Here is a 27,016-nt window from a genome sequence, read left to right on the forward strand (position 1 = left end):
GTCATGGCAGGTCATCCTCCACCACCATTCTGTCCTCTGTTTTTTTATTCTTAACCCAGCCTTCATCTCAAGAAGAAATTCTAGTCAAAGTAATGTCACAGAACATAAGTACTCAAGCACTGGTTCTTTGGTGCTTGGGGCCATCACAGATTGCCATGCAGAAAAGGCCACTGTGGCATCACGTGTCAGCAATGAGAGTGATGTTTCCACGCTCCCGTGCTTTGCCTAGCTCTGGCAGAGTGTGATCTCTGTTACCTTCCTCCAGCCAGCAGACCACTATCTAGGAAAATTCGCAGGAACAGATTGACCCTTGTATTCTGCTATACGGCATGTCCTTCCAAATCCAAAAGAGACTTAAGTCATGACTATTTCATGTTGTCAAAGAAGGTTGGGGATGCTCTTGACACTGAACTCTCCAGCTAGAAAGAGGTGTGACAGAAACTCATTTCTTGGGTCATCACATTCCAAAAATCCAACATGGGTAACAAGATAGAAATGAATAATAAGCACCTTGTTAACATGTACATGTGGTTAGTTCATGTTCCCTGACTAATGGCTCTTCATAGTTCATATTTGCACTTTATTTCAATGTTTTCTGAGTAATACAAACAGATAATATTTTCAATCTGCTTTTCTTTAGTGTATGTATCTGAATGAATACACACTCTTGCACATAATCACATACATATGCATATACACACACATCAATACATGTAACTAAAACACATTAACCAATCAAGGCTATGAAGAATGTGAAGTTTCATATCTGCAGGTGAAGTGCTTGGCTTTTTACCAAAATTAAACATTTTAGAAACTGCAAAGATTATAAAAGCAATTGTATTATGAAGTACACAAGGGTCATTTTATGTTTATATCAGAATTATTATTTTTGTTTATATTTCTGATTATAGCTTCTAATTCCTCACTAAATCCTGCAAGATGTAATGAGATCTTGTGGTGCTAAAATCCGACATGATGACACTGGGTGTCCTGACATTAGAGACCCTATCACACTGGGTGTCCTGACATTAGAGACCCTGTCACCACTCAGGCGCCCTAGAATCCCTTCACTAGACTCCTGAGTAGTACCGAGTCTCAAGCCATTTGACATTGCTTTTCTTAAAGACACATATTACAAACCAATTAAATAGTATGATCATCTTAAAATAAATGCTGAGCATTGTCACAACGTCATGTGAGACGGCTTTCCAAAATGTATTTTTGAGAGGTTACCTTGTTAGAATAAAATATTGCTCGTCATTCAGGAAATAATACGCACAGAAAATTTTCTTCAACCTGAAGAATACATTTCAAAATTGTTTTTAAAATACTTTGGCAATATGTATCCCTGAATAATTGTATATATGTTTTAGAAATCATTTAGCCCTTTTCCTGCATATTTTACCTGCATGTCCCTTCTCTTCCCTGACACCTTATATAAATACAAAACCAATTCTTTACCTACACTAGTGCAACCCTAAATTAAGTGGCTTTCCCTTAACTTAACAAAAATTATTTTCACACAAGATGGCCATGCCGATCATTATTCAGTTTTAGTTATTAACAAACCGGTCTTTAACGTACTCTTACAGCACTGAAGAGGTAAGGAGGCAGGAAGCGATGCCACCTGTGAGAGGAGCAGGCTCGCGGCTCAGAGCCGAGGCGGCACTGCTCGCTGCTGCGAGGCTTGTCCACGCCCCGGGCAAGGTGTGCGGCCGAGAAGCACCAACGTCATTTGCCACGGTGGGGAACATGAGGCAGGCAAATAACGTGGTATCTTCCTCACGGTGGTGCAAATTTAAAATGCCACAGTTGGTGAGTCGACGGGTGGGTGAGAGACCACCTTTACCTAGATGTCTCACAAAAATATCAAGCTTTCCTTTCCAGAGTAAGTTAATATTCTTACAGACATCTAAGCATGGTCGTGTGTATTTACAATACTTGTCAAACTATCACTTGTAGTATGGCACGAAAACGAGAAGACAGCATAATGAGAAGCGGCAACAGCAACCCCGACAGCGTGTACTGTCAAATTTACTATGTTTATGGACATGAAACAACACTTAGAAACTTTGCAAGGAACTCAAATCCTTTAAGAAAATTCCAGGGTGAGCTTGTAAAGGAATCAAGCAGAAATTATAGAAATAGAAATCATAGTAACTGAAGTTAATTATTGAATTTATGTCCTTGAGATCAAATCACATACAAAAGAAAGGGAGCTCAGTAAACCTGAAAATTGATTAAGTGATTATTTACAGAAAACCCAAGAGCAGAAGGACAGACTTGTAAGAATAGGAAGTTAATGAAGATGGGCCTATGTGGACCCCCAGAAAGAGGGAACAGAGAGAACATGACAGAGACAATGTTTGCAAAAACAGTAGAAAAGAGTTTTTTCCAAAAATGTAAAAGAGGGGGCTGGAGATTTAGTTCAGTGGCACAGCGCCTGCCTGGCAAGCACAAGGTCATGAGTTCAATTCCCTGAACAGGAAAAAAACAAAAAAAGATGTAAAAGACACCAATGAGTAGTAGACTAAAGTTCATGAAGTCCCAAGCAAACAGAAACTTAGACTAATCCCTACTAAGACACTTCACAGTGAAATTGAAGAAAATGGCACAAAGGGAAATGTCACAGTCATGCAGATTTAGAAATAAAAATTGATGCTATAGTAAGGAGAATTAGGTAAAATTTTACAAGAATATCCAAAAGACCATGGTATGATTTCCTCAACGTGAAGACACAAAGTAATAATTATTCTTAGACTTTTATACACATTTAAATACTGCAATAGAATATATAACATTTTTTAAATGAAGGAAAAAAAGGCAAAAAGGAAGGAAGGGAAAAAAGGAAGGAAAGAAGGAAGAAAGGAGATGCAGGGAGGAAGGAAGGAGGGCTTCTCCATCAAATTTGTTTTGCAGTAATTTCTAAGACAGTTTCTCAGGCTGAAGGAAAGTCATCCTGTTTAGAAGCTTAAAGGTGCAAGAAGGAAAGCAACGACAGTGATTTAATATAAACATTGAAGCTTAGCACTAAACTTTGATATTTCAATAATGCTGGATAATGGATGTTTTTCTTCAATTTTGGAATACAAAAAAAATTCTTAAGGCGCAAAAAAACTGACCATGAAGCAAATCATTTATGAGTTTGACCATATTATCGTTTACATCCATTCATCAAAATATAATAGTAAGTGAACAGGATAGCAGGATATCTGCCACCCACAAAACTAACAAAGACTTCACATGTAGAATGAAGATCTCTGAGAGATCAATGAAAAAGTCAGAAATGGAACAATCAACCATTTAACAAATACCCTAGAAGTTAATCCATTCGTGTGGCTAAACATAATCTTTAAAAAGTGCTCAGACATCGGTATGATTAGCATGATGAAAGTTAAATCCAAACCCCTTCAAGTTGGCATGAATTTAAAGTCTGGTCGTAGTCAGTGTTGGGAAGAATGTGGAGAAACGCAAGTTCCTCCATGTTTGAACAAGACAGCAAGTTCATACATCAGTTTTCTCTCTCCATGAGTGAATGAGGCTTGGCTGCACCAAACTGCCTGGAATCCCTGTTTCCCAGTCGTGTGAGCCATGTGCCTCCCCGGCGGTAAGACTCACGAGGCAGGCAGAGCATCCGGGTGTGCACCGCAGTAGCATGGGTCACTTTGTATGACACCTCCAACCTAAGTGCTAGACGAGGAGAAAGACGGATCCAAGGGGACTGGGAGTCTGATTAGATAAATGAATCAGTAATTTCTTCTCAAGGAAAGGATAGCTAGAAATATTTTGAAGATACAGTGGAGAATGAATTTCTTCTACCAAAATTATGAGGAGTATTAAGGAACCTTAATAAGTCTAAATAAAAGTATTTCGCAGTGAAAGTGAAAGGAAATCTGTTTCTGTAGCATGGATGTGATTGAGAAGTTGTGGAAAGATGAATAAAAGACTTCAATAAAAGTTTTTATTATAATAAAAGAAAGATTCTTGTGCATAGTTGGAATTTTATTATGCTCTTTACAACTCCGTAATAAGCACAATAAAATTCTATAGATGGGATTGTGTTTTGATACCACTCCAAGCAGCTATTAATAATAGTAAGTCTCATTTTTTTTATTCATGATCTTGGTACTCTTTTAGTAGTCTTATAAATAGCGTAAAATTACCATTTAACATTTCTGTTCACTTTCATTTAATTTTTCACTTTCAGTTGAATTATATGCAGTGGAATTTTAAACTAAAGCAAGTGAAGAAGTATCCCATTCAATCAGTGACAAGTATGACATTAACAATTTGAAAAATAATTCTTTTAAGCAGAATAGTTTCCATTTCAAATCTGGCCATACAAGAATCGAATCTAGCAGAGAAAATTGGCCGGCCACTCAAATAAGTCAAGTTAATTTTAACTTTATGATTTAGAAAAGTTCAAAGGTGCACATAGCTGAATAATTTTAGTATTGTACTACAGAAGCTGAAATGATAAGATATTGATATGGCAAGGTACATTATGTCAACTTTAAACATCTCTATAGAGGGGAGTTATTCCTTGTAAGACATGGGTGAAAGGAAATAATTGGGAACACTCACTGATATATACAATGTGTTGGGCATATTCTAAGTATTTGATTTATTTAATCTTCACAATTAGCCTAGGATGTAGATGCTAATCTTATTTTTATTTTTTCTATACGTGATAATACTGTGTGAAGAAGAGGTAACTGAAGGGTGAAATCCACCATGTGATCAGAAAGACGATATTCTGCTGTACATCAAGGGCAGCAAATGCAAAGAATTAGATATGTGAGTTATTAAAAACACAAAAAATACATGGAGGATCTTGAAGTGCATATTAGTAAGTAAAAGAGGCCAGTTTGAAAATGCTACCTATCATATGTATGATTCTAACTATATGACTTCTGAATGACAAAACTCGAGAAGCATAAAACTGTCGCTAGTTCTAGGGGTTGCAGGTGAGTGAGGGGCAACCACTGAAGACCTCAGGCAGAGAGCTGCCCCCTGTAATGTGGTGAGGACGGATCTGCGCCCTGTACATTGACCTGCGCATGCCAGGTGTGGCTCACCAAGAAGAACCCGGATGTGAGCTGCAGACCTGGAGTGGTGGGGCTATGACAAACTTGTGCCCTGGCTGAGGACACTGGTAAGGAAGGAGAGTGGACATGCAAGACTGGAGCCAGTGGGAGATCTCCCTCTGCCTTGCATTTGATTTTGAGATAATCCTACAAGCGTTCTAAATTACTGATATCTGTTACATAAAAGATACAGCCTACCAAAAATTTCCTCATAATATCTAGAAAACAACAATCAAAATTGGCTTAGAAACAGGACACTGGGACCAGCCTCACAGACATGTGGTGACTCTCAGTACATTATTAAAGGTCTCTCAGTGTCGCTTCTCTCACTTTTATTTATTTTTAATCAGATTTTATTGGTACATTTATATATACATAATCATCACATTAATCATGACAATTTGCACCTGTGTGTGTGAAATAACTTTTTTTCCCCATTCCCCTACTCTACCTCCTTGCTTTTCCATTTTCTCCCACTTTTAAAGTAAAGATATTGCCTAACTCAAGTTGAATATAAAGGTTAAGTATTATATTTTTAAATGCTTCTTAGAATAAGTATTCTGATGTGGCCCCCAGCAAATTACAAATGTAGCCAGGGTTGCATTAACAATGAAGATCTATTGACATATTTCTGAGTTAAGATTGGTGCATTTTAACAATATTTAGGCATGTAACATTTTTATGTAGTTCAGAAATTTATTAAAAGTAAAATCATATTTATTTCACTTTCAAAGATAAATCACAGAAGAAAATTCAGCCTCATGCTCATAATGAGACTGTCTCTGCTCTGCTTCGGTTCTAATCCCACATAAAAACTAAGTGCCCTTGAAATTGTGCCTAAATATATGTGCAAAAAAAGACATTAAATAGTGTGGCAAAAAAAAAAAATAGTGTGGCAATCAGTCTTCTACTTTATTTGGTTTTTTTTGTTGTTGTTGTTTTGTTTTTGTTTTTCTCCGGTACCGGGAACCGAACTCACGACCTTGTGCTTGCCAGGCAGGCGCTTTTGCCGCTGAACTAAATCCCCAGCCCCCAAGTCTTCTACTTTAAAGAAAATCACAAAAAATATCCGTGAAACATGGAAATGAATCTTTTTTCTATTTGCTTTGTTGGTGGAAATACCATGTATGATTTGGCAAAAATAGGTATTATGTTGACCTTGTTAAAGATATTTAATATACATTTAAGATTGTAGTATGACCACTTGCAAATTGGAAAGAGAAATTGCTTATTCATGTCATAGAAAAAATTTGACATGAGCTTGTGGAGAAGGATCCTTGTTTGTCAGTCTGATGAAGCAAGTAGTTACTCAATCTCTGTTTCCTGAGTCTTAGCAATGTGCTCAGAGCAACTTTAGAAAGCTCTGCAGACAGAAGAAAGTGATCCGTGTTTATTCCTTTTGTTTTCCTAGGGATTTTCCAGGATGATTGCATTGGAGTCAAACAACAGATACGTTATTTGTTCCATCTTTGATAAATTTTAAATTTTCACTTTTGAGGGGATTGTAAAGAGAGTCAAATTACCATTTCTTGCATGTGGTAAAACAGAATTTGAGCTTATCGGATTGAAATGCCTGTTAACATATTAACATATTCACCTACCTAAGGCAGCCCAGTTCAGAGAGATTGCTGCAGACCCAGTAATGCTCTGCTGTAACTGACAGGACTGACGCTGGGACCCCTGCAGGGACAGAGTGAGTCTCTCCTGCCTGTGACAGCAAATGGCTGAGAGACAGGGGACCTGGGATAGGCTGCTCATGTGGCAGGTCTTCACAGGGTCTGAGGACCTGAGCTCAGCTATGGAAATGCAGAAATGAGTTTAGCAATTCATTCGTAATTAATTAGGCTGTTGAGGACCTATTGAGCTAATCAGAATCACAGGGTACCTTTGTTTGTGCTAGAATACCAGTTCATTCATTTACAATGGGGAGTTAAACACCAGTGTCAGCTGTGAGCCTGGGAATCTCCTTCCTAATGGACAAGTCAGAAGCTTCACAGGATTGACGAACAGAAAATTACAAAAAAGGGAGCTGGCTATTCTCAAGGCAGTCAAAGTTTAATCAGCTAATGAATTGCCCTTCTCCACTCTAAAGACATTTCTGTCTGAAGAGTCTTTCTCTTTCTTGTCACTTTCCAGTTTATTGATGAATTCTTAGCTCTTTTTCTAGCACTATTTGTATCACATTGTGTGCAACTAGAGCATTAACCCAGGTAGAAAAGAGGAGTTTATTAGAGCCTTCCTTATATAGGCAAATATTCCCAGAGTCTTGGGCTTGGCAGCATAGGCCCATGACCCAAATCTAGCCAACACTGTGTTCTAGGATTGAGTCAGTTCAAAGGTCCATTACAAGATTCGTATCATACATATGCCACCTGTTTTTGTAAATGAAGTTGTGTTGAAATACAGCCACATTCATTCATCACTACTTTTTTTTTTTTTTTTTTTGAGACAGGTTCTCACTTTGCAGTTCTGGCTGAACTTGAGCTCACTTTGTAGCCCAGGCTGGTCTCGAACTTGCAATGATCCTCCTGCCTTAGCCTGCCCTGTGCTGGGATTACAGGCGTGCACCACCACACCCGGCAACATTTTCTGTATTACTGCCTATGTCTGCTTTCAGCTACACAGACGAAGTTAGGTAGTTACCACTGAGACATTATGCTGAGAAACGCCTAAGATTATTTGCTCTCTCACTCCTTGTAGAGAGTTACTCATCCAGTGAAAACTATTTTGACACTTTCACATTCTTTCTACATTGGTAGGTTCAGAACACTAAAGACAAGATAATTACATAGAGAATGGGAAAAAGTTGCTCTCATTTATATGTATGTGTTCCATCCAAGACCATGGTTGTACTTTTTAAACCTGCTTGGGCCCCTGAATAAAACAGCACAGGCTGAGTCTGTACAACAAACATGGCAGAGGCTACTCTGGAGTATGGTGCAGCGTGAAAAAGTAAGCCCAAGTGCACGCCTAGTCCCTAGTAGTAGCATTTTACCAGGCCTATTTTTTTCAATTATGTCATATGGAGCAATAATCATTTCTCCTCTCCTCTAAACATCACATCAACATACAAATTCCCAGGGCACATCCTCAGCCAGAAGGAAAGCCATATGATGCCTCCTATAAATCATCTACAGTACTAATCTGTGAACACATTCGATCCTCCATGCAGTATTTACATTCTAATAGCATTTTAATTCAAATATGTCTTTAACCACAAAAATGCTTAACAGATAAGCTCTGATGAAGAAAAAGCTTCCAGTAATCCTCCTCAACTCTGCCACACTTAATAGAAAGTCAGAGGGTCCCAGATCTGAACTGGTTTAATGTTTCTCTCCATTTATACAAATGTAGACAGATTTATTTTTAATTCTAAGCCTCTGCTCTCATAGAGGATTTATTCTTAAAACTTTCTGCACCTCTTTGGAAGATGAATCTTGTCCAGCCTCTTGCCAGTTAAACCGCAACTGAAGAGTTTATAAGAAAAAAGAGGCACAATGAGGGAATACAACTTTGACTGAGACTTTTTCAGTTAAGAGATAGGCATTTCTATTTCACAGAGATGCACATAAACCACGGGTTAGGAGGACTCTCAGTTATTCTCCTGCCCAGCACTGCTGTATTTCCAGGGCTCTGTGTGCAAGGGAGCCTCATCTAAACAGAGGCCTTAGGGCTCAGTATCTAGTCAACATTGTGTTCTAGGATTGAGTCAATTCAAAGGTCCATTATAAGATTAGTATCATACATATAAAGGTAAAACCAAAAACAACAACAAGATGCTAATAATAGTTGTAATGGTTTGTGTCTGGCTGTCCCCTCAAAGGCTCATGTGGTCATAGGGGGTGGTCATTTCAGAGGTACCTTAATCGAGAGTTTGATTGTTTTCTTGTCTAGTGCTGGGATTGGGGTTGTGAGTGCTACACCCACCCTAGGGCAGGTAGCTTGCATACAATATGAAGGACAAAAAGAGGTTTGCTCCTCCCCTTTTGCTCTTGCTGCTTTTGCTGTCTTCCTCCATCTCAGCCACCATTAGAAGTTAGTTGCCCCTCTGCCGTGCCACCCTGCCTTGGAATCAGTTGATTATGGACTAAAACCTCTACAAACTGTGAGCTAAATAAACCTTTTCCCCCTTTAACCTTGAGTGTCAGGTATTTTGTCTCAGCAACAAGAGAAAAGTAACTAAGACAGAGTTTGGTGCCAGGAGGGGGATTGTTGTTATGACTACACCTGACCATGTAGTTTAAGAACCTTTGGGAATGGCTTGTGAGAAGAAATTAGAAAGGTTTGGAGATGCCAGCTGAAAAAGTAGATCTGGAATGCCTTACAGTGTTCTGTATGGGAGATTCTGGTCAAAGCTCAGAAGACCAGAAGGCTGATAGAAATCCTCCTGGTAATGACCAGGCTTGATAGGTATCTGCTCAGAAGAAGGACTCCATTGGTGGTTTGACTCCAGATGACATACATTATGGCTTGGAAAAAAGTTTGCCTGAATTTGCTTGTGTTCAGAGACTTTGACTGAGACGTAGATTAAGGGCAGCAGACTTAGTCTGGCAGAAAAAAATTCAATGCAATTGAATATTGAGATGGTTTTAGCCAGATTTATGTTGAGAATAAAGAGCAGAGAGCCCAGCAGAGTGATTTAAAATGTATGTTTGGCTAGAAGGGAAGCTCCAGTAAAACTGTGGACTGCAAAGATAGAGCAAAGGCATCTCAATTGCTGAGAAGAAACAAAAGAATAAAAAAGATAGCCTGAAAGCATCACAAGAAGCATCAGAACTCCAACCCTTGCAGCTTCAAACTTGCAAAAGTGAAAGACTTTGCACTGAGAAGGAAGCCATGGGGCACCATGTTCCGGGATGGCAGCAACCTTGAGAATTTGTTCCTCAGAGTTGGACTCAGGGTGCTCAGCTATCTAGGCACTTGACCCCTACAGCCAAGAGAGAAGGAAGCCTCGCTACTGTTCCAGCTGGCAGCAGACCTTGGCATCATCCATATGGCACTGGTTTTAGGTGTATGTAGAATGAAAGAGTTGTGGGGTTAAGAAGGCTTCCACCCAGATTTCAAAAGCCTGGGAGACCAGGCAGTGTGCCCCCAAGGGGGCAGTGTGTGCAGGTGCGAGGGTAAAGCCAAAGGTACAGTGGCAACCCTAGAAGTTTGGAGAAGCCAAGAACATGTATCATCTGAGGAAACCTGCAAGGACAGAGCACAGCAGGCCTGAGAAAGAAGCTCTAGGAGCTACAACTACTGGAAGTGCCTTAGAGGAGGAGCCACACAAGCCATTTGGCACTCATAACTTGCAAGACATTACGCTCCACATGGAGCTGCAGGACCTAATTTGCCTGCTGGATTTTGGACTTGCTTTGGTCCCAGTGCTTTGTATCCCCCTTTTGTAACTTTTGGAATGGAAATGTTTATCTTGTGTCATTGAATGTTGGAAGTGTTTAACTTTCCTTCATTTGTACAGGGGCTCACAGCTAAGAGTTTGCCTTTCATCTCAGAGGAGACTTGAGATTTGGACTTTTCAGCAATACTGAAACTGTTAGGATTTTGGCAATTCTTAGAAATAGATTAAATGCATTTTGTATAAAGGATGTGCATGAGTCTTTGCAGGGCCAGGGGTGCAATGTTATGCTTTGTGTCTGGTCATGGGGAGTGGACATTTTGGAAGAAGATCAATCTAGAAGTTATATTGTCTAGTGCTGGGACTGGGGGTGTGAATGCTGCACCTGCCCAAGCCTGCATACAGTATGAGATGGAAAAAGAGGTTTTCTCCTCCCCATTTTGCTCTTACTGCTTGTGCTGTCCTTCTCCACTCCATGAACAGTTGCAGCTCAGCCATGCCACCCTACTTGGAGCCAGCTAATTACGGACTGAAATCTCCATGAACAGTGGGCTAAATAAATCTCCCCCCCTTTTACTCTGGGTGTCAAATATTTTGTCTCTGCAAAGAAAAATAAGTAACTAAAACAATAGTTTTAATTCACCAAAGAGATATGACTCTAAGCAGGTATGTTTCTAATTGCTTTAATAAAATAAATATTGAGCAACTGATCAATGATTACCTAATTTATCATTTTCTATAAAAATTAAATACTGTTAGAAACCATGTGCATGCTGTTCATCACTATTCCTAGTATAACAACCTGATAAACCCAGGCAGGTACTTTGTTTTGTTCTTAAATATATATTATAAAATGTTGGGGCTTGAGATTTAGCTCAGGGGCACAGTGCCTGCCTGGCAAGCACAAGACTGTGAGTTTGATTCCTGGTATGGGAAAAAAACAAAAAAGAAAAAAGAAAAGAAAATTAAAATAAAATGTTGCATCATATTTTGCAAATTATATTAATTAATATCTCATTTACTTTGAAAAATGGTGATACCAGTGAGCACAGAGCACAATGTTTCACAGTATACCTTGCTTATCAAAGTAACCTTACATAACTCCAACGTTAATCACACCATTTTGTTAAAGAGCAACCAAATACTGAAATCCTCAACTTTCTCTTCTTGTCATAAAGGCAAAATGCTATAATTAGAAGGGTTAAATAGAAAGTATTTTCACATACTTCAACTTTTCTTTATAATTACTTGGTATCTTTAAGAACAAGGATTTAATGTGTTATCAGGAAATCATCCACTGAGATATTTTAATTTCCTCAGAAGTACAAACATTAAAATATCTGATAAAACAACAAAAAACTGCAATGAATTCCCTGAAGGTATGTTTCATAATTAGATTTTAGTACATTGCTAAAAATGTAAATATGTTTTAAAGGAAACTATTTAAAAAACCTAAACCTGAAAATGCACTGCAGTTCATACTAATAATGTGTCATTTAATGGAAAATCTTTAAAAGTTATTAATATATATTTTATATGAAAGATGAAGTTTTTCCTAGGATAAGGAAACATTGCAAAGAAGGTATATATATATAATATATATTTTATATGAAAGATGAAGTTTTTCCTAGGATAAGGAAACATTGCAAAGAAGGTATCAGATTTCTACTGAAATGAGCTGTTCTCCGCTGTGTGGCATATCACCCAATGTACAATGATCTTTTGATATAACTGTCAGGGACAAATCACAATCAAACTGAAAACTGACTCATGGTGGGATTCCAAATTTGAATTCTGATTAGCACTTGCTGGTGACTGGACTCCTCATTTGGAAAATAGGAGTGATGGTAGTAGCAATACCACGAAAATCTTGTCAGGAATAATTAGTACAAAGTAGCATTACATAAATGGAAAGTATTATTCAACTATCAAACATTACCACTACAATGAAATTTCTAATTTATGTATGATACTCTGCATAAAAGATCTTATAATTATTTACAGTAATAATTGGATAGGCATTATGCATATATATAGACTCACAAACATATCAGCCTAGCAGGAGATCACTTACTTTCCATTGGATAAGTGTAGTTCTATGCTGATTTTAAAGTTTTCCAAGAAGTACAATACCTGTGAATCAACTCATTTATCTTTGATTCCACATATGAACTCTTCTGAGCATTAAGAAGTGAAAGCGCATTTTAATTCTAGAAAACATATTAAGGTACTATTTCAAGGATATATTTTAAAATACTCATTATAGAGGCAATATTTGGTGGTGTACAGCTGTAATTCCAGTACTCTGGGTAGCTGAGACACACGTAAGCTCAGCCTGGGAAATTTATCCAACTTATGAGCCTGTCTCCAACTGTACACAATTTGAGGGCAAGGGATGATGGGCAAGGGATGATCCTTGCCCAGTGTCTGACTCTCAGAACTGGTGAAGAAAAAAGTATATTTTACCTCAAATTAATCTATATATACAATTCCCTTTTTGGAAAATATACTTTTATAAATTATCTTTTGAATTAAAGAAGTAAACTCAATGTAGTGAATTTATGTAAAACTGATGCCCAATTTTGACCATAAAAGTATAAGTTGTTTTTGAAATTGAGAGTGTATTTCTTTAAGAAATGCTCATTTACATCATTTATTCATTAATAATTCATTAATTTAAAGAATGGAATGGGGTAAGGTAAAGAGGGAGAGGGAGGCAGAGGTAGAGACAGAAAATGGGAAGGAGAGAAGTCAACTAAAGTAAGCAAAAGCAAAAATTCAACACAGTACTGCATCTCAGTAAAAAATATATAAACTAGGATTTAAATCAGTAGGTACCACTTTACAACACTGTATGGCGTTTCCCTTCACAAGGTAACATATTAAATGCGTGCCTCTGATGTGTCATGCACTTTGTTAATCAGTTCTCACCAAGTCTGATAATCCTGCCAGCACTCTGGGGAGTCAGGAGAGAATACTTTGCAATAATGTCACATACCTAAAAATGAAACTGTCCTCATACTGAAGCCAAGTTGGAATGGAAAAGCTCTGGTCCACTTTGCTGATGATCGGAGTGACTATTTGTGCTGTGGTTTTCGCAGGACTCATAAAACTTTAATTTAAATCTAGTTTTTATGAATTTCAATTATCTACATTGCTATGACTGCTCCTGTCCGTGCAGCACATAAAGCTTTTGTACTTGTTCCTCTTTTCTGAAATTCCGGATACTTTGACAAATATCCCCCTCTCAGCACGAAGTGTGTGAAGTAATGCTGTTATTAGTCACATACGTTAGCACTACAATGTCGACATATCTCAGAGTGTCAAATTTCACACGGTAAAGTATGTGAGCTACATTCATTAATCGGTAATTAACAGCAGAGTGTGGCAGAACATGCGTGTAATCCCAGAACCGCAGGAGGCTGAGGCAGCAGGCAAGTTTTACTCCAACTTGAGCAACATAGAGAAACTCTGTCTCAAAATAAAAAAATTAAAATTAAAAATACCTCAATGTGACAGTTCAATCCCCACTACCAAAAATATTACAATTCTTAAAACAAGAAAACACTACCATTAAGTGACTCAAATAATATTATAAAAATGTCTCGGGGCTGGGGATTTAGCTCAGCGGCAAAAGCGCCTGCCTGGCAAGTGCAAGGTCGTGAGTTCGGTTCCCGGTACCGGAGGAAAACAAAAACAAAAACAACAACAATATAATAAAATGTCTCTTCATAAACAGACTGATGAATAGAACTGCATCTTATATATGCAAAGTGTATGACTAGCAGTAGAATAATACTTAAGATATTTAATTTGACACATAATAATAAGTGCTCTATGGATATATTTCTATCACAGAAATACATAAACCTCAATAACTAAACACACATTCTGCTTGCACAGAAATCAGTTAATTGAGTAAAGGTATGAATGCGAGGGTGGCAAAAGGAGTGGAGGAAATGATTACACATCCTTTCTCTTGCTTCTTCCTCATCCAGAAATACAGAATGTTGTTGACTTATATCAACTATTACTGACTTTCTCTGTCCCCATTTTTCAAACATCTGGTATCACAGCAATGCAAATAAAAAGAGTAAGCCAAGCTTTGCAGGTTTGAAGATACACATACATTCAGCATTTGTTTCATCTTCATTATCACTACAACTTCGGATAATAAAAACTCCACAAATAAATCCTTGGAAATATACTTTTGCAATTAAATAAATCAAGCGGGAACTGTGAGACGCTTCTATCATTGTGTCTCAGCACAGAAAGAGGGTGCATTTATCAGACCTGCAGATCCACCTTAAATGAATCTGCAAACCCAGGGGAAGGTGCAGCGTTTCAGGAGGAAAAGTGAGAAATGGGCGAGCAGCATGACAGGCTAAGAGAGAAATGCAAGGCAATGCGGAGGAGGCCAAGGGAAAGGGAAACGGGAGAGCCCGGCCCGAGAACACCACCCGGAGATGAACTGTGGGTTGCTGTGGGGCGCGGCTACCTGAGCAGGAAAATAGTGAGCCTGAGGAGATAAGGAGCACCGTCACCTTTTTATTTAGGGATTTAGCAAATGATAACTTAAAACATGTATAACTTAAAAATAATAATTATGATTGTTAAAATTTGCTACATAGTAAGTGTGTATTTAAGAAATTGTTCATGTTGGTGTTGAGCATTTTGGCTTATTATATTGTTATTATTATTATTATTTTTCTTTTTTGGTACCAAGAATCAAACTTGGAACCTCGTGCTTGCCAGGCAGCACCGCGTCACTGAGCGGCATTCCCGGCTGTTGGGCTGTTGTTATACCTATTTTATTGATGGAAAGTTCAGTTTTCAGTGCACTCCAGCTATCTCTCAGGACTGTGCCATTGCAACTGATGGATCAAAGGTGATAGTCAAATTTGGAATTTTATGTTATAAATCTTGAATAAGGAAGAATGAAGCATACCAAAGAACTGGGGATACTATACAGGAACAAGGGGCTTTGGTAAAACATAGTTCTCATAAGCGACAGAATAGCAGCACATATTAATTTTTGCTATTTACTACATATATTTTCATGATTTGCCTTGCAAGTTTAGATTCATTTACTTCTTAATATCTTATAAGATAGAATTATTTCATTTTAATGTTAGAAGCAATGAAACAGGAAACATTTATTCTTTTCTATTACATAAGTATAATTTGGGCAGAATTAAAGTACAACATGTGTTTTCATATGTAATTTTAAATTTCTCATGGTAGAAAAATCTAGGAAAGCTTTTTGTCCACAAGAAATTTGCAGAAGTTTCAGTGAAAGTTTACCTGGCACACTAACTGTAGAAATACAGTGGATTAAAACTATCAGATAGTAAGATGTTGAAAATGGGAAGATTTAAAGGAATTCTGTTCTCTACTCTCTCTATAGGGCCTCCCTTGCAATAGCAAAGCACACATACAAATGTGTGAACACAGGAAATCACTTCAGGGAAGTTGAACCACTGCAGACGGCAGTGGTGAGGATGCAGTGCAGAAATCACAGCGAGGCCCAGAGTCAAAGCGAAGTTTCGTTATGTGAGAGAAAATTGTGACGTCAGTTACTGAAGTGACTAGACCCGGCCCTGGGTCTCGGCACTCAATTAAAAATAACTGCGTGTGAATGACTGAGCATGTGCATGTGTGTTATTTTAAAATTATTTTTAATAGAAATTATTCCCCGAAAAAGGTTTAAATTCTGAGATTGGAAACACATTCTGGCATGATTGCATTTGAGGTTTTGTCTTCTCTACAATAAAAGGAAAGTCAAAAACAAAAAAACTACATCACGGAAACATTGAGGAATATAAATTTTTTAAAGAAACAAATTAGCAAATATCAGTAGCTTTTAGTAAATTTCTTTCTGGCTATTTTTTAACAAGTGTTTATGGGTTTCAAACATGCTCATGATTATGCTGCATTATTTAACAGGGAGCACACTGAAAAATTTTCACAGCAGTGTGCTACTGCCCCCGGCCCACCTGCATAGCCTGTACCCAGCACTGGCAGCCCTGCCTATGCCAGATGGATTCTGGTCCCGGAACAATCAGAATTCCCGCAGAGGTGGCATATCAGCCATATCTTCCAGGTGAAAGTGAATGCATCCCACCGAATGCAGTTCCTGTAGATATGTCTTTCTAGCACAACAAACACACTATAAGGTACATGTGCGGGTCTACTTCCCCCACATTATCTCATCCTCATTTCAAAATAGGGGAGGTTAGCTAAAATCAAGACTTTATCAATGATCCTTAGACATATTGCCAATTGACTTCCTACAGAGAAGTAATTAAAGACTCCATATCTGCTAATATGATTGATAATATGCGTCAGCATGGCACTGCTTTCCCCAGAAGGAGCACTGCTAATTGAATGTGTTACTTCTTTCACATTAGCACTGTGATCATTTTTAAATTATGCAGACAACGGATATAAGTTTACAATGCTTGGGGAAAAAGTCAAACACATATACCACAGAATTATATAGTGGGACTTAAATTTTGCTGAATGTGTATATGTGAGTGTCCGGATACGTTTATTTGAGTGTGTATGAAGTCTGATTGAAAAGTACAGTGCATTTGAATTAAAAGCGTTGTTACGGTGAAAGACACTGCACTTCCTGCCCTTCATCAGCTCTCGCTTTGGGCAGACTCATCCCAAAATCCTTGCCTCTTTCCACAGCAGTTCTAGAAGTCCTGTTTCTAGTTTTAGTTGCACATTTTGACTGCTTTGAAGTCCTGAATCCATTTGAAACGTTCCCCTTTCATGGAAGTTTTGACTTCGAGAACAGCACTAGTGTCAAGGCACCAGACCTGGGCAGAAAGTGCAGGAGAGTGGACCTCACATTTCCACAGCCTGCTTTTCTGCTGGACGGAGCTCAGGAGCAGCAGTCACTGCGTTTGTTATCACAACTCATAAAGACACTCATGAAAGAGGATTCCAGAACTGCTTCAGAAAGTGGGAGGGAAAATAGGACTCCCAAAGTGAATGGGAGTGCTGTGTGGGAGGTTAAGGACAATCATTACCCTACCATAATAAGAAATTTTTAAATTAAACCTTTACTGTTTGACCCCTTCTTTTATATATAATCTTACATAAGTATGTATGCATATAATAGCATTAAACATGGATAAGTTATCTGCAGGTTTTTGACCATTTTGAAGAATACACTGGAGAACTGGGCCTGCTGATATACACACGTATCCTAGTTTTCTGGGAGGCTGAAGCAAGAGGATCAGAGCCTGGCAAATTTAGGACTATAGGAGACCCTGTCTCAAAAAATAAATGTTTGAACATGCAACTCAATCCAACAGCCTAGGGCTTAATACCAGTACCACAAACAAAACAAAATAACAAAAAATATATGCACATTAGATGTATTTTACATGATTACCATTATTTACCCTTTTTTTTTGGTTTTTCTCTGGTACCGGGAACCGAACTCATGACCTTGCGCTTGCCAGGCAGGCACTTTGCCACTGAGCTAAATCCCCAGCCCCTTGCCCTTTTTGATAATTGCACTGTATTTCACTTTGTAGATATAAAATATATACAATTTATTCATTTTCATAGTTTTTTATTTATTGGCTTTTCTTCATCTCTATTGTATTTTATTCTAAATAAATCACAACTTGCTTGCAATGTATACTTTTTTATCAAATTGATTAATATTTTGGTTAAATTCCTAGAAACAACATTCAAAATAAATGCTGAGGCACATTTAACACTTTGATTCACATTTAAAATTTGATCTGTCAAAATTAAATGAAGGATTTTTAATACACTAAAGTGGATCAAACACAGCTTTTGATCTGGCTACTGTCAACATTACATGCTTGCGTGAGGCAAAACACATGCACACATGCATACAGGCATTTGACAAGAGTGAAAATGTGTATACCATTGCCTCAATTTGCATTGCCATTATTTATAATGAAAGATTTGAAATGAACCCAATGCACAATGACATGATAAGTGTTGAATAATTTCTATCACACCTCTGATGATTTAGGACAACATTTAGTGGCATTTATTTATGTGTTGCTCATGTTCCAAATCAAACTTATGGTAATTTGTGTTGCAGAGTTGTGTATAATAATCTGCCTTACGCATTAACATGCTTCCATGTTTGTTCCACTGGTGCTTTTCTTAAGCAAAGTCTTTTCAACTTGTTATTAAAGCATGTATTATTTTCCTACTAGTTTTATTTTACTTCTTGAATCATTTTATATCAAATATCTCCCGTGATATAAGACCATGAGAATTTCATGTGATGCAGTTGTTAACGGGTCTATGAGTAGAGTTTTGGTAGGATGAAGGAAATTCCAGGTTACATGTGTGAACATGAATGACTGCTTTTTAAATAATGCCATAATTGGCTTAAAGGTGAAACCCACGGGTACAGCGATCCTGTACCGCATTAAGGAAAATGCACCAATATCCACCTAGAGGGAGGAATAACTAACTCATATTAAGTCAGATAAAATAGGTTCAACTGAATGAAATTTCATTTTGTATTTGACAGCTGTTTGTCTCTATCCAGGATCACTTTCACTTCAGCGACAGTGCCATAGTAGCTGTACTTACTTCATCTAAGTGTTATGTTATGGAGTTTTCAGAGTTGGAATAATTTTTGAAGGACAGCCAGTGTAATCAGCATGGGCCTCTCCTACCAGTTTCATTTTCTATTCCATTTTCCCAGTGTATCACTTCTATGCCTCATAATTTCATAGCAAATTATCCAGATTATGTCTGTTGGAGCAGCCAGGGATAGAAACTAAATTTCCAATGCCATTTTGAAGGGTGAATAATTTTGGTAATCTGTAAGTCAGCTGCGTGCAGCATGCACTGCTTTATAGCAGCGCCAAGCCCTGTGTAGAGTCCCAAGGCTCCCTCCTCCTGCCTTCTGGTATTGATCCTGTCTCGTCCCCTCATCCTGCACATTAACAGGAAGCCTTGTAAGCCCTTGTGTGTGAGGGCGGTGTACACTGTTCCCAGTGGGTAGAGGATAACATCAGAGCAGGCTGGCTGGAAAGTTAGCAGTAAGTTCTAGAAAAAAGAATCCAGCCTCCCCTGCACAGGGCTGGTGCTTCCAGCTTGGCACTGTTATGAGCTTTTCTCTTTAGAACCAGTAGGAAAACCTTCTGGCTGCCTGAGCTGACCATGTGAGAGGTTCTGTGCAGCACCCAGGGAAGGTCAAGAAAAGCAGCCCAAGGAGTCCACTGTCAGGCCTATCACCCATCCGCGGTCCTTCAACACATTCTCAAATGCCGGAATTAAGTTGCACTATCTTACCTTGTACTGTCTCAGTTATACTTGTTGAGTGGAAAATCACTGCCAGCATGTAAGTCAGAGATTTCGGTAGAAGGTGTTCACACATTACTTTAGCATTTCATGTGTGTAAAATCTCCTTTGGCAAGGGTGTGAATTCACTAATTGTGCTTCCTGCTCCAAGTGTGACCCCTTGGACAATAAATGTAATTTTCACCCCCTTCCAAGGGCTCTTGGTCCCTGAGTTTTGTAGAAGTTATTCACGATGTTGAGGACTGTAAATGGGATGAGAAGAGAGTGTTGAGTGTGTAATTAACTTGGCACTGGTGGAAAAGAACAATGCAAGGATGGGACAGTAGTTCTCTGTGCAGATTTGCTTGTCCAGTACCAAATCCATCGAGTCTATTCCACTACTTTCTGCTGCGCCCTACACAGGACTGCCACTGCTGCTGGCACAGGAAAAGCTCCTCAGCCAGGCCCACCTAAGGGAGGAGACAGAAGTCATGCAGGGGGCGGGCTTCTCTCACACCAGTGCACACTGCCACTGCCCAGGGTGTCTGCAGGGTCTTCACCCAGGTGCCTAGGTCCAGCCTGGAGCTGAAGCACCCTGCAGGGACAGCGCCACCAAAGCCCTTTCCATCCTGGGAACCACCCCAGTGACTCAAGCTATGGAAGCCTTCCCAGCACCGCAGATAGAACATGGCCAGCAGGATGAAGCCAGCCCACAGCAGCCCACCACCTGGGGGCGGCATCTTAGGGTCAACAGTGTCCCTGACTAGCAGCCACACCTGGGGATTTTGATGAGCCGAAGTACCAGTGAAAGCTCAAGTCACTTTAAAACAATATTAATGAACGATTCACACTGAGTCATGAAGGTGTACCTAAGCAAATGGAGTGGGACTGTCATTAGAGAAACTTGGCCACTGTTTCTTCTAGGCTCCCAATTGGTTGGGTGATGTTCTACCTGCTTATATTAAAGAAAAAAGCTAAGCAATTATTTTCAGAAGTAGAGAAGTATTTTCCTCCAGAAAGACACTGCAAGCCCCTTCACAGAGGCTTGCTTCCTTCACATTTTGCAGCTCTGACAGTACACCTGAAGGGTGAATCCGGTACTGACTTTTTGGGATATACCACAGAAGGTACACACAGACACTTAGAAGGCTAGTGAAGGAGTCGCATTTCTGATGGAGATGGCCATAGTCAGAAAGGAGTCCAGGGCAGAGAGATCACAGTTAATTATAACAATTTGAGGAAAGAGGGCCATGTATCTGAGAGAAAGGTAGAACCCAAAGCTAAACCTGAAATAACTTCAGAGCGAAAACTGCTCTTTGAAACACCACACTTCTCAAATTCACCAGGATCTTATTCATCAAGTTCTTCTAGGTTACTACAATCATCCAACTAGACATCATGATTCTGAAACTGTTGGCTCTGAAAACTCATTCTTGCCCAGTGTTTGTTTTAGCAAAAAGGGTGTTTCATGGAGATCTATTCATCACAATCTTCTGTGACACTTCAGGGATATTCTGAGGCCAGTACTGAAACACAGCATCCAAGAGGAGAACCTAACCCTGAAATTCACAGTATTCCCGAAAGTTTATGGGGAGGAAAGGCAGCCCAAGTTAACCCAAAGCAGAGAAATGATTTAATGCAAGTTGAAAGCTTCAAAAAGCAATGAAAGAGTGAGGTGTGAACAGCAAAATAAATCAGGAAGAGAAATTCAAGTTCTGAGCCCATCTTAAGATGAGTGCTTTTAACTTATTGGTTAATGTTTGAAAATATTATTTCCTTACTTTTAGAGTAATAGAATTAAGGTGTTCACATCTCTTAAGTTTTGAAATCTGAGCATATAAAAACCGAGAGTGTCACATTCTCTTTTTCTTTTCTTCTTTTTCTTTTCCTTGTTCTGCCTGTCCTTACAGTACTGGAGACTGCACCCAGGCCTTTCACATTGAACTGTACCCAGCTTATTTTTAATTGTGAGACAGGGGCTCTCAAAATCACTAAGTTTCTGGGGTGGACTCAAATCCTCCCGCCTTAGCCTCCCAGATTCTGGAAGTACAGGCAATAGAAGACCACACTTGGCTATAAAGCTTTCATGTTAAATAGAGTCTTACTGTGAATTTTGGTTTATAGGCTAAAAGATATGTTATGCAAGTGGGTTATAGAAATATTTTATTCTTTATCATACAATATTCCATATTTTCTGAAATAGCATTATTCCGCTCTAGGCAAATGGAATTTTTTTTTTTTTTTTTTTTTTTAAATTTCAAAGCAAGACAAAGCTTCTGCTTCTGTCCCTGGTCTGCTCGCCTGTGTTTTCTAGAGACTGAGCTGTGTGTGTCCAGCAGCAGCTGTGGTGTTAAGCTTTGGATCCTGTTCCATGAGCTGCAGGGTATCTTCAGACTCACTTTTCATTATTTAACAGAACCCATAAAACATATTAATGAGCTTTCATTTGAGATTTACAATAAGAATGTAGATTTACTCATCATTTATTTTAAGGTGTATAAAAGATAGTGTTTTAACTGTGGGAATGAGAGCAGTTTCTGAATCATCCATTGCAAGCCGGGCATCTAGAGCACTGTCAGGGTGTTGTTCATCATAACTGTGGGGTTCAAAGTCTGGTGGCAGGGTGGACCAGGACAGAGAACTCTTCCAAACATGGAATAGAAAGCAGAGAGTAGCAGATACTGCACTACTCTTTTTCTATACTGTGTTGGTTTGCTTTTAAAATATCAAAATCTACCAGTATTCATAATATCTAGTGTAAGTGTATGGTCTTTGTATTCCTGTCACCCTGTTCAGAATTCCAGTTTGTAAACATTTATTCCAGTTTCTGATAGCAGAATCTTATCTTTATGGCACTTATGAAACTTTACATAAATATTACAACATTCTTGCAGTATGCAGTAACAGTGTTATTATGATACTTCATGAGTTCATATTTTTATAAATTAGTTACTAAGCAAATTTTACCAATATCAATATTTGTTTGTTTGTTTGTTTGTTTCTGGTGCTGGGAATTGAACTCACAACCTTGCGCTTGCCAGGCAGGTGCTATGCCACTGAGCTAAATCCCCAGCCCCCACCAATATCAATATATTTAATCATCAAAGCAGTATAAAAAGGGGTTCATTCATCTTGTCACTCTTGATAAAGGTACTCTGATAAAGAGAGGTGATGTGCCCAGTCCAGAGCTACACATCCAATAAACAGGTCGTCCGACCTCCAAGTCTCCTTATAGCTGCAGCACTGCAGGTCTACTCATTGCATATGGGATTAAAAATATGGCACAACAAGAGAAGTTAAAATTTAAAAATCATAAAAGTTAGTTATGAAGCAGCTCAATACTATTTAACTTTTATATTTTAATGCTACCAAAAGTAAGGAGGGAAATCAGAAAGATCAGAGCATAAATCAATGAAATGGAGACAAAAAAATCATAATAAGGATCAGTGAATATAAGGGCTGGTTCTTTAAAAGAATACATAGATAAACACTTATCCAGACTCATGAAGAGAAAGAAAAGACTCACATCGACTCAATTAGAAATGAAAAACTGAAAATCACAACAGTCATTGACATCAAGAAGCTAGTTAGCAACCAGTCAGTACTATGAAAAATGTGCTCCAACAATTGGAAAACTTTGAGGAATGGACAGATTTCCAGATTCATGTAAATTACCAAAGCTAACCTGAGAAGGCAGAAAAATGATGACCAGCCTAATAGCAAGCAATGAAATTGAGACAGTAATTAAAAATCTACATTAAAAATACCCCAGAATCTGATAGATTTAATGCTGAATTCTATAAAACCTTTAAAGGTATTATATCACCTATAATCCTGAAGATCTTCAAAGGAAATGAAAATGCAGAAGTCATCTGCATTCATTTATGGGGGGAAGCATCACTCTAATTCTAACAGCAGATGAAGACCCAACTAAAGAGAAAACCGCATGCCAGTATCCTTAATGAACACAGATGCGAAACCTTCTCCAAGATATAAGCAAATAGAGTACAGTACATCATAAAGAAGATCATACATCATGACCAAGTAGGCTTCACCCCAGATGTGCAAGGATGGATTGCTCAACATATGCAAATAATAAACGTAACATAACAAATAGAAGCAAGGTCAAAAACGTCACAGTCATATCAATTAATGCAGAAAAAGGCTTTTGATAAAATTCAACGCCCTTCCTGATAAGAACTGTGAAGAAAATTGGAATAGAAGGACTGTACACACCTGAATTTAATAAAAGCTACTTATGACAAACCAATTGGAAGCATCATAATTAAACAGGGAAAAACTGAAATCATTACCTCTAAAATCAGAAAAAACAAGGATGCCCCCTTAACCACTTCTGTTTACTCAGTACTTGAAACATTAGCTAGAGGAATCAGGAAAAGAAAGAAATAAAACGAATCCATCTAGGAAAGAAACATCTCAAATTATCATTATTTGCAGAGGACATGATACTCTACATAGAAAATCCAAAGAATTTCACCAAAAAAAAAGACTCATAATTAAGATTCAACTTCAGCAGTGTAGCAGGATAAAAAATTAATAACAGTTATGTAAGCCAATAATGAGCTCAATGAAAAAGAAATTATAAAAAAATACTATTCATGGTAGCATCAAGAAAAATAAAACAGGGGCTGGGGATTTAGCTCAGCAGCAAAGCGCCTGCCTGGCAAGCGCAAGGTCGTGAGTTCAGTTCCCGGTTCCGGAGAAAAAAAGCAAAGAAACCAAAAAAAACAAAAAAATAAAAAAATAAAAAATAAAACACCTAAAAAATGAGTTAACTAAAAAATTGAAATAATTCTACCAAAAAAGTAGTCATCTGGACAAAAAAAATTCAAGTGTATATATAAAAAAAAAAAACATTACAATGTCCCCTTCTCCAGGATAGGCAGAATCAATATGGTCAAAATGGCTACACTCAGAAAAATGTTCCACAGATTCAGTGTAGTGTCAATCAAAATACCAATAGCATACTTCACAGACCTGTGGAAAACAATCCTAAAATTCATATAGAAACAGAAGAGACCCAGAATAGCAAAAGCAATCTTGAACAACAAGAGTAAAGCAGGAGGCACCACATTACCTGATTTCAAGCTACAGTACAAAGCAGCAGTAATAAAAATTGCATGATTCTGTAACAAAAAGACATACGAATCAGTGGAACAGAACAGAGGATACAGAAACATCCTCAGACACATTCGGATATTTGATCCTTGAGAAAGGGGCCACAGCATACTTTGGAGGAAAGATAACCTATTCAAATGAATGGTGCTGGGAAAATTGGACATTGCTCTGTAGGAGATTGAAACTGGACCCATATCTCTCCACATGTACCAAAATAAAGTAAAAATGGGTCAAAGATCTAAACACTAAAATTGAAGCATTGAAACTAGTGAAAGATGAAATAGGTAGCACACTTAAATTCATAGATGTAAGGAAGGATTTTCTAAACATAACCTCAGATGTACGAGAAGTAACAGCAAGAAGCAACAAATGGAACTACATCAAATTGAAAAGCTTCTGCACAGCAAATTTACCTAGTAGTAGAATGAAAGACACAACCTAACCTACAGAAAAGGACAAAGTTTTTGCCAGATAATCCTCGGGCAGAGGACTAATATCCAGAATATATGAAGAACTAAAAAAAATAGACTACCTAAAATAAAAGACCCAATCAAAAACGGGGCAAATGAAATGAAGACACTTCTCAGAGGAAGAAATACAACTGACTAACAAAGATGTGAAAAATGTTAAACATCCCCAGCCATCATAGAGGTGCACACTGAAAAAGTACTAAAATTCCATGTTACAGAAGAAAGAAAGGTCATTACCGAGAGATTTAAAAATAGCAAATGCTGCAGGCTGCAATGAAAAGTGAGCCCTCCTGCATTTTGGGGAATGTAAACTGCACAGCCATTGAGGAAAGCAGTATGTAAATAAGAAAAATAAGAAATTCTGTGTGACCCAGCATCCCCCTGCTAAGTATCTTCTTCATTGAGCTTAAGACATCATACTGGAGCAATACAAGCATGCCAATGCCTACAGCAGCACAATGCGTAAGAAAATCCTGGCAGCAGCCTGTGCACCCATCCAAGGAAGAGTGGGTGAAGAAAATGTGGTGTCTCTATATAACGGCATGCTGCAGGCTATGTGGAAGGACAAATTTGAGACACTGGTAGGGAAATAGAATCACCTAGAAAATGCAATTTTGAGTGAAATAAATAAGCCACAGAAACCTGTGCAGTAAGTCTCATTTGAGAACGATGAAGCCTAAGCAAAGACCACAGTGAAGGTGGGTAGGCGGAGACAAGCAGATCTGCCGGAGATGGGAAGAGTGCAGGAGAACGCTGGAGAGAACAGGGAGAGGAAGGGGAGGAGGTGCGAAGTACACCGTGCGCGGAACCTACTAACCCCAATGGATGCAAACCTTCTGTATCATAAACTTAAAATGAGAGCAATAATATCACCAAAAGTGAAAATGGGAAGAGAAGGTTTACAGAAGGAGGCAGAGAGATGGGACAGAAGAGGGAAGGAATCAAAACCAGAATCAATCTGCACTATGGACATGTGCCCACTCCCTGAGATGACTGTAAACCTGTAAGACAAGCACATTTATAAGACAAGACATTAAAATAAACAAATATACGTTGGAATGAACTAAACCCATAATATCAATTGATTAAGGGAGATTAAATATTTTTATGAGGAGCTATAAAAATATTGTACTCAAAAATATATTTCTTTGAGTTCTTAGTGAATTCTGTCACAAAAATTAAAGCTAATGAAAGGATGGGTTTTTTTATTTTTTTATTTTTATTTTTGGAAGGATGGGTTTTAATTTTTAAAGAAAAAAAATTTCATACAGAAAATCATGGAAAAATACTAAAGACAACAGTTTCTTTGCATACCTTCAGTACAGAGTTATTTTGAATATCCCAAAGTGAAAAGTGTGGAAAAGACATCATAAAATATTACAAAATATTTAATAAAATGATAATTGTGGTGGTAGTTATTTAGTTCTGTAGGTTAGCAGTCTATGCTTTTACTTCTTTTTTATATCAGAATTATGTAGTTATGTAGCACGAGTTGCTGGCTGTATGCCAATGAGTTAATGTAATTTGGTATTAAGTGCAATGCAAAAGTGAAACAATACCTTGATCCCCTGGTGCCTGCTGAAAACTAATTGCCAATATCTATAAAGTATTAGATAAGTAAATGTTTTGAGAATGAAAAGCTCTTAGCTTATAGTAAGCATCAGGAAGTGGCAAAGCGCTTG

General features: G+C 38.2%; 1 protein-coding gene and 1 pseudogene across 1 annotated transcript in view; both read right to left on the reverse strand.

Moving 5' to 3' along the window:
* The window catches only part of Fstl5 (follistatin-like 5), a gene marked incomplete in the record, with an annotated part of 716,744 nt that overhangs the window by 226,834 nt on the left and 462,894 nt on the right, over window positions 1–27,016 (reverse strand).
* LOC106147400 lies at window positions 19,492–20,465 on the reverse strand (annotated as a pseudogene).

This window comes from Chinchilla lanigera, unplaced genomic scaffold (genome assembly GCF_000276665.1).
Source record: "Chinchilla lanigera isolate Chin_1 unplaced genomic scaffold, ChiLan1.0 scaffold00153, whole genome shotgun sequence".
In the NCBI taxonomy this organism is placed as follows: domain Eukaryota; kingdom Metazoa; phylum Chordata; class Mammalia; order Rodentia; family Chinchillidae; genus Chinchilla; species Chinchilla lanigera.